The sequence below is a fragment of the Oryx dammah genome, unplaced genomic scaffold, assembly GCF_014754425.2.
Source record: "Oryx dammah isolate SB20612 unplaced genomic scaffold, SCBI_Odam_1.1 HiC_scaffold_20, whole genome shotgun sequence".
Classification (NCBI taxonomy): Eukaryota; Metazoa; Chordata; class Mammalia; order Artiodactyla; family Bovidae; genus Oryx; species Oryx dammah.
Window position 1 is genome coordinate 16,955,184 of NW_024070204.1, and position 6,591 is coordinate 16,961,774.

General features: G+C 41.2%; 1 pseudogene; it reads left to right on the forward strand.

The window, feature by feature from the left end:
- The first annotated feature begins 1,951 nt into the window (after positions 1-1,951).
- LOC120879252 lies at positions 1,952-2,613 on the forward strand (annotated as a pseudogene).
- The last annotated feature ends 3,978 nt before the right edge of the window (positions 2,614-6,591 follow it).

Here is a 6,591-nt window from a genome sequence, read left to right on the forward strand (position 1 = left end):
ACTATACATTATGTATGTAACATATCTTTGTTTATCCATAGATAAATAGGCTGTTTCCATATCTTGGCTATTATGAATAGTGCTTTAATGAACATAGGAATGAGGATATCTCTCTGAGATCCTGCTTTCTCTTTCCTTTGGATATATACACAGAAATAAAATTGTTGGATTATATGTTAGCACTATTTCTAATTGTTTGAGGAAACTCTTTATTGTTTTCCATAACACCTGACCAATTTACATTCCCTTCCACAATGGGCAAGAAAGTTTCCCTTTTCTCCACATTCTCACAAACACTTTATCTCTCTCTCATAATAGCCAATCTAGCAAGTATGAGATGTCATATCACTCGGGTTTGGATTTGCATTTCCCTGATGATTAGTAATTTCTAGAATATTTTTATGTATCTGTTGACCATTTAAATGGTTCCTTTTGAGAAATGCTTATTCAATTCCCTTCAATTCAGTTCAGTTGCTCAGTCGTGTCCGACTCTTTGCAACCCCATGAATCACAGCATGCCAGGCCTCCCTGTCCATCACCAACTCCCGAAGTTCACTCAAACTTACGTCCATCGAGTCAGTGATGCCATCCAGCCATCTCATCTCCTCTCAAACCCTTCTCCTCCTGCCCCCAATCCCTCCCAGCATCAGAGTCTTTTCCAATGAGTCAACTCTTCACATGAGGTGGCCAAAGTACTGGAGTTTCAGCTTTAGCATCAGTCCTTCCAAAGAAATCCAGGGCTGATCTCCTTCAGAATGGACTGGTTGGATCTCCTTGCAGTCCAAGGGACTCTCAAGAGTCTTCTCCAACACCACAGTTCAAAAGCATCAATTCTTCGGCACTCATCTTTCTTCACAGTCCAACTCTCACATCCATACATGACCACTGCAAAAACCATAGCCTTGACTAGATGGATCTTTGTTGGCAAAGTAATGTCTCTGCTTTTCAATATGCTATTCAATTTCCTTACCCATCTTTAAAATCAAACTTTATTTGGTACTGAGTTATGTGAATTGTTTATATATTTTGGATATTAACCCCTTTTTAACATATATGATTTGAAAATATTTTCTCACATTCTGTAGAATATATTTTCATTTTGTTCATTGCTTCTTTTGCTATGCATAAACTTTTGATTTGCTATAGTCCCACTTACTAAGTTTTGCTTTTATTCTTGTACTTTTGGTGTCATATTTAAAAAATTATTGTCAAGACAGATGTCAACAAACTTTTTCCTAAATATTCTTCTGAGAGTTTTGTGGTTTCAGGTCTTATGTTTAAGTCTTTAATTTTGAGTTAATTTTTGTGAGCAGTGTATAATAAGGATGTAATTTCTTTCTTTCCCATATGATTATGTAGTTTTCTCAACTTCCTTTTATTGAAGACTGCCATTTTCCTAACAAGTATTTTTTGCTTCATATTCAAATGCTAATTAATATATATGTGAAGATTTGTTTCTGGGTTCTTCACTCTGTTCCATTACTCTATGTGTATACTTTTATGTCAGGAACTTCCTGTTTTGATTATTATATCTTTGTTGTATAGTTATCTTGATTATTTTATAGCATTTATATTTAAGCCATTTCTCTTAAAATTTCCAAAGAAGAAAATAAAATGTCCAGAATGCATATATTACACGAATCATGGTATATTAAATTTCACAGATCCTGCTTCACTTCTCAATTGTATTTGATAAAAATTAAATAATTTTCCTTATACAAATATTTTCAGTTCTCAAATTTTTATAAAATTAAAATAATGTCAAGGCATTCTGGCCAGAAGCAGAGAAGTGGTGGTCACAGCTAGCAGAGGCACACCTTGGTTTACTCCAACACCCTTCACCCTCAGACCCCATCCCCATCCCTCCAACCCCGAGACCTACCCAATCAAACAATTCCCTGTGCTGGGTTGACTATACCCGCCCCCACCCCCCCAGCAGAAACCCCCGACCATGGGTAGCCAGAGCTCCAAGGCTCCCTTGAGTGACCTGACCGCCAAGGAGGCAAAAGATGCCTCCCTCTCCAGAGTTGACAGACAGGGGAATGGCCACATGAAAAGCAATGGATACTTATCCCCTCAAAGTTGAAGGGGAGTCAACACTCAAAAATGGAACAGAGGAGGCAGCAGGGGCCACTGGTGATGCCATAGAACTAGCATCCCCTAGGCAGGGAGCTGAGGCCAAGGGAGGACGGGTGCCCCCATGGAGACCCCCAAGAAGAGGAAGAAATTATCTTTCAAGGAGCCTTTCAAATTGAGTGGCCTGTCCTCAAGAGAAATCAGAAGGAGGGTAGGGGTGATTCGTCTGCCTCCTCACCCACAGAGGCAGAGCAGGATCAGGGGAGAGGGTTCCCTGCAGCAATGAAGGCACTGCCCAGGAAGGGGGGCTGTTGCCACTCCTTAGAGCCAGGAGCGCCAGGCCAAAGGGGCAGAGGCCAGGGCTACCTCCAAGGGAGGAGCACAGAAGAGTCAGGACCCCAGGTGGCAGAGCCATCTACTCCCTCAGGGCCAGTGGGTGGCTCTACACCAGCAAGCGAGCAGAATGAGTACCTGGGTGAAGGCAGGTGGGTGATCTCTAAGCTGCAGAAACTTGGTCCTTGTGAGCTTACTGCCTAGACCTGGTGCCTCTGCTGCCTTCTTGTACACAGAAAGGAATGAGGCTGTTGCTTTCTAGCCACATTTCTTCTCTTTCTCTCCCTCCTGTGGATTCTCCCATCATCCATCTGGTCTTCTTCTAAAGGCCAGTTGAAAGTGGTCCCTTCCAGTTTCCCAAGTTAGGTTTGTGATGTGAAATGATCTTGCCTTTGGCCCAACCTCCTTTCCTTCCTCACCTGTGCTGAAGGCAATTGCTGGTTTTCTTTCCCAATTATTTTCCAGGTAGGTTTTGCTTACCAGCTTCCCAAGTGGCTCAGATGGTAAAACATCTGCCTGCAATGTGGGAAACCTGGGTTCTATCCCTGGGTTGAGAAGACCCTTTAGAGAAAGAAATGGCAACCCACTCCAGTACTCTTGCTTGGAAAATTCCATGAATGGAGGAGCCTGGTAGGCTACAGTTCATAGAGTCGCAAAGAGTCGGACACGACTGAGTGACTTCATTTTCCTTTCACTTGTTTACTCCCCAAATCCCTGAGTCAGATGTGGGGACACCACACTCCCAAACCCTTAGTAGAGTCCAGCTTTTCTCTGTTGAGCTTTCAGTCTCTCCTGCTGTGCCTAGGGGAACCTGGGCTAGGGAGGACACTGCTCCTGCCTAGGTTTTTGTAGATGCCTTCAATTCAGTTCAGTTGAGTTCAGTCGCTCAGTCGTGTCCGACTCTGCGACCCCATGAATCGCAGCACGTCAGGCCTCCCTGTCCATCACCAACTCCTGGAGTTCACTCAGACTCACACCCATCGAGTCAGTGATGCCATCCAGCCATCCAGCCATCTCATCCTGGGTCATCCCCTTTTCCTCCTGCCCCCAATCCCTCCCAGCATCAGAGTCTTTTCCAGTGAGTCAACTCTTCACATGAGGTGGCCAAAGTACTGGAGTTTCAGCTTTGACATCATTCCTTCCAAAGAAATCCCACAGCTGATCTCCTTCAGAATGGACTGGTTGGATCTCCTTGCAGTCCAAGGGACTCTCAAGAGTCTTCTCCAACACCACAGTTCAAAAGCATCAATTCTTTGGTGCTCAGCCTTCTTCACAGTCCAACTCTCACATCCATACATGACCACTGCAATAACCATAGCCTTGACTAGATGGACCTTAGTTGGCAAAGTAATGTCTCTGGTTTTGAATATGCTATTTAGGTTGGTCATAATTTTTCTTCCAAGGAGTAAGCATCTTTTAATTTCATGGCTGCAGTCACCATCCACAGTGATTTTGGAGCCCCAAAAAATAAAGTCTGACACTGTTTCTACTGTTTCCCCATCTATTTCCCATGAAGTGATGGGACCAGATGCCATGATCTTCATTTTCTGAATGTTGAGCTTTAAGCCAACTTTTTAACTCTCCACTTTCACCTTCATCAAGAGACTTTTTAGTTCCTCTTCACTTTCTGCCATAAGGGTGGTGTCATCTGCATATCTGAGGTTATTGATATTTCTCCTGGCAATCTTGATTCCAGCTTGTGTTTCTTCCAGTCCAGCGTTTCTCATGATGTACTCTGCATAGAAGTTAAATAAGCAGGGTGACAATATACAGCCTTGACGCATTCCTTTAGATGCTGTACTCAAGTTCAAACAAAACAACCAAAAGATGTCAAATATGTCTCCTAGCACACATCCAGATATATAATGCATTTCTAAACAATGTATAAAACTGTATATTAGAAAAATAAATAAAATATAAAATAGTGTATTATTTGGCAAATATACTGAATCCCAAGATCAGCTACTATCTACACAAGTGTTACTTTCTCTGGTATGGTGTTTATTTATCATACTCTTCAAAATATTAGGAAAACATTATTGACCTATAGAATATATAGAAATAAAAGCTGCTTTCCACTAAGTCTAGAATGATTAAGTCCTTCAGATATATGACTGTAAAAAGGATTGTTCTGCCTTATATAGAAATATTACACTGTTCTGTGTCTCTTGTGTATATTGTACAGCTCTGTCCCAGGTGTGAAATGTGAAAGTTGCTCAGTTGTGTCTGACTCTTTGTGACCTCATAGACTATACGGCCCATGGGGTTCTCAAGGCCAGGAAACTGGAGTGGGTAGCTGCTCCCTTCTCCGGGAGATCGTTCCAACCCACGTATCAAACCCAGGCCTCACCCATTGCAGGCACATTCTTTACCAGCCGAGCTACCATGGAAGTACAAGAATATTGAATTGGGTAGCCTACCCCTTCTCCAAGGGATCTTCCTGATCCAGGAATTGAACCGAGGTCTCCAGCATTGCAGGATTCTTTATCAGCTGACCTGCCAGGGAAGCCCAGGTGACTCAGTGGTAAAGAATCCACCTGCCAATGAGGAGATGCAGGGGATATGGGTCTGATCTCTGAGTTGGAAAGTCCCCCTGGAGAAGGAAATGGCAACCCACTCCAGTATTCTTGCCTGGGAAATCCCATGGGCAGAGGAGCCTGGTGGGCTACAGCCCATAGGGTCACAAAGAGTAGGACACAACTGAGTGCACAGATATATTTATGAAATGTTTTCTCCAATTTCCATCTCTAACTATTTCAAGTCATTCTGAATATTGCTAAAGTATTTCTTCATTTGGGCTTCCCTGGTGGTTCAGATGGTAAACAATCTGCTTACAATGCAGAAGACTCAGTTTCTATCCTTGTATTGAGAAGATCCCCTGAATAAGGAAATCAAAACTTACTCCAGTGTTTTTTACCTGAGATATCTCACAGACAAAGGAACCTGGGAAGCCACAGTCCAAAGGGTCACAAAGAGTCAGATACAACTGAGTGAAATTTCTTTATTTAGGAAGACTTCAAATTATTTTATAATTATATTTACCTGTCTACTTTGTTAACTATAATTTCTTTGAAATGTCAATATCTACCTACCCTGATAACCTGCATAGTGTGTGGGTATTTTGGAAACTTGTGTATGTACACACATACACACACAACTGGGTGCATCGCTGGCTCAATGGACACGACTTTGAGCAAGCTCCGGGAGTTGGTGATGGACAGGGAAGCCTGGTGTGCTGTATGTAGTCCACAGGGTCGCAAAGAGCTGGACATGACTGAGTGCTGGAACTGAACTGAACTGAATTATTTCTAAGGTAATTTGAACACATAAGATTTGAATCAGAGGGTTTATTTTAAGTTTTTAACCACCTTTTTTACTTTCATTATGTAACAGCAGAATCACATGTAAATAGGTCACTTAAGGTTTAGAATCTCATTAAAAATCTTTCATACTGGGAGAATGAAGAAACTTTGATTTGCTTTATGTTTTAAATATAACTTTTTAAGTTTTACAGATTTTTTTTCTTTCACTACAGAGAAAGGCATAGTTCTGATAATTACTCTGCTTTTTGCAAATTATCAGAAGGGTATAAAGTGTATTTACTGACATTAATAAGTTACTCTTTGGCATCATTATTCACTAATGAGCTTGTTTCAGAATGTTTGCAAGCTTATGTGACAGGATGACATTTTATTATATGAATAAGGTCAACTCTGTTATTTAGTCCTTGAAAGAAAAAAAAATTCTTCTTGAAATGTGAAGCTATTAAGTACATTTGACTCAAAGCTTGCTTTTAAGTCAAGAAGTGGCATCTCAAATTCATGTAGCTGCTCTAACCTATGAGGTGGAGTTTTGGCAATTATAAGGGGATGTCAGAAGGTACTTTGCAGACAGTGATTAGCCATGTGAAAGGTTATGTTCAAGCTAAATTTTGAATGGCACAGTGGCTATTATTTGAAAGAGCAAGATATACAGACTTAGAAGTTGAAATGTAAAGTTTGCTCTGTCTTCCTTGAAACTTCCTTGCCTTCATCATCAACTGTCATTAAAAATATCAGGACCACCATAATTAGGGGCTCTAAGAAACAAGTACACATTATATTTAGTTGCCTCAGATGCCAAAAAAAAAAAAAAAAAGGACTTGGGTTTTGGTCTTTAGGGAATGAGAAGGTTTGGGAATGT